Here is a 2,823-nt window from a genome sequence, read left to right as displayed (position 1 = left end):
CTGTTCCTCGCGTCCCCCTGCTCTGCATCTCTCTCTCTCTCTCTCTCTCTCTCTCTCTCATTCAGATCGTCAGATCAGCTCCAACAAACTGTTCCATTTATACACTTATTTTCACATAGCTATGAGAAGCATTATACATGGACGTGCGTACGGTCGCTGTGCTGTATTAAAGCTTTAATCAGAATAAAACCGTATATTAAAAGCTAACAGAAGCAGTAGCATTTACAAACAACAGCGTATCTAAAAGTATGGGACAACAACAAACAAACAAACATACCATTAAGAGCAGTGCTTGCACAGGTTCTGCTCAATCCTCTTCATTAATATTCTCTGCGTCTCAATCGGGCTCAAATTGATAAGCAATATAGAGGACGTCATTGTTTACAATACAACCGGAGCACATTCTGAGCTTGAGGGGCGGAATGTTCAGACGCGCTCTAGAGGCGGTTTAGCGACACACTGCACACTGAGCCAGCTGACCAATCTCAGCCCATCGTGTATTTCTGAGGGAGGGGCTTCATAGAAATAATCGATAATCGAGGCGTTTGTTAGAGAAGGGACAGATCGGTGTGGAATAAAGGTAAATTATGTGAGCATTAACACATGTTAGACTGCACCCCATAAACACAATCAAGCCTAGAAAAAAAACAGTCAACCACCCCTTTAACAATATTTCAATGCTAATAAAATAACACTTTTTGTTATTGTTATTGTTCAACATTTCTCCTTTGTGTTGTACAGAACGGGTTTGGAACGACATGAAGGTGAGGTGAGTAAATAAAGGCAGTAGGTTATTTTTGTGTGAACTAGTCCTTTAAGGCTGAAGTATTTGAACTGGTTAGTGCCCAGGTGGCTTCAAACCACAAAGCAAGCTCAATGAGTCGTGTGTGTGTGTATGTGTGTGTGTGTGTGTGTGTGTGTGTGTGTACTCAATGGGCTTATTACCTCACCCTCATCTGTGCCTGACCCGGCCCCCACTATCACACACGTAACCATAGTAACCACCCAGCACCATCACAGGCTGCTTTTTCTCAATGCAAATTGACTTTGTGCTTCTAAAGCCCCCCAGATCTTCAACCCTTCACCAGCTAACCGTGCTCACAAATTAAAGGTGGGGTAAGCGATTTCTGGTAGCCAATGTTGACAAGCACTGGAAAGCTGATCCGATATTTACACGGGTCCTACTTCTTGCCTTAAAGAGTTAGTTCACCCAAAAATGAAAATTAGGCTGCGTTTTACTCACCCCCGAGGCATCCTAGGTGTATATGACTTTATTCTTTCAGAAGAATCCAGTCGGAGTTATATTTAAAATTGTCTTTGATCTTTCAAGCTGTTTAATGCCACTCAGCGGGTGTTGCATTGCTTCAGTCCAAAAGAAGTTAAATAAAAATCGCCCATCCATAATAAAAAGTGTCTCACACGGCTCCGGGGGGTGAACAAAGGCCTTCTGTAGCGAATTGATGCGTTTTTGTAAGAAAAATATCCATATTCAAAATGTAATAATCACGTTAATGTAGCTTTCGCCAACAGATGTACACAGAAGCAGATCCGGGAGCATGACGTATGAGGTCAGTGCTTTCAACAATGAAATGATTCTGCCATTCAGCTGAGATGTGAGAGTGTATGTATGAGAGCATGTGTGTATCCACTGAACGCAAACAGCGTATGCTGTTCTGTGTCACCTGCACCACACGGATACGTTGTTTTCATTCAAATCAAAGCGTAAATAAACGTAGAAAACGTATCCGTGTGGCGCAGCTGACACAGAACAGCATACGCTGTTTACGTTCAGTGGATACTCTCCAAAATGGCACTACAGGAGACGAATTGTTCAATAAAGTCGTTATTTTTGTTTTCTTTGCGTACAAAACGTATTCTCGTAGCTTCGTAAAATTACGGTTGAACTCCTGATGTCACATGGATTATTTTACCGATCTCCTTGCTACGTTTCTGGACCTTGATCGTGTTACAGTGCTGTCTATGGGAGGGTCAGAGAGCTGTCAGAATGCATCAAAAATATCTTAATTTGTGTTCCAAAGATGAACGAAGGTCTTACGGGTTTGGAATGACATGAGGATGAGTAATTAATGACAGCATTTTCATTTTGGGGTGGAGTAACCCTTTAGAAGGTAACTGAATGTAGTAATTGAGACAAACAGTTAAGAAATGAGTTGTTTTCATTTATTTAACAGATTGAGATATTTACAAACAAAAATGATCAATTTCCCTGACAGTGTCATGTTAATAATTGTGCATATTGTTGGGCCTGTGCAGTTTGTGGTGATATTAATACATTTCCCTGTTTGATTTCAAGGATATTTTTATTTGTACAGTTGTTTTACTGTGTTCAGCTGCTACCTGATCGAGCGAGATCAGTTGAGAAGAACTGCTGTAGATCAAAGTAAAGCGTTGTTGTAATTGCAGTAGCACAAAGTGTTTTAAGCGGGAGATGCAGACTCACACACAGTCTGTCTCTAGTTGGTCCTCAGAGGCTTTTGGGCTTGTGTTTGGTCTGTCTGTCTCCACAACAGCGAGTCTGGCGGGCAGCCAGGAACGCATCTCTAAGGGTGTTCTCACTTGAGTCCTCTTCACGTAAAAAGAGCTCAAAAAGTGAACCAAGCAAAAAGAACCCAGTTTTCTTTGCATTCGTATTATCTCTGCATTAAAAGTGGACTCTGATGTCATTGAGTTAATTTGTTTTGGTTTCTGGAACCCAGACTTTCACAGATTTATTTATTTTTGGGGTTTAATAGTTTGTGAGTCAGAAGTCACCTGATGTAGAAACAGTCCAATAGAAAATTATAAGACCTTACTGAGTGAAAT

This window comes from Sinocyclocheilus anshuiensis, unplaced genomic scaffold (genome assembly GCF_001515605.1).
Source record: "Sinocyclocheilus anshuiensis isolate Anshui unplaced genomic scaffold, SAMN03320099.WGS_v1.1 scaffold680, whole genome shotgun sequence".
Taxonomy (NCBI): Eukaryota; Metazoa; Chordata; class Actinopteri; order Cypriniformes; family Cyprinidae; genus Sinocyclocheilus; species Sinocyclocheilus anshuiensis.
The sequence above is the reverse complement of the archived record's forward strand: the minus strand, read 5'-3'. Positions refer to the sequence as shown.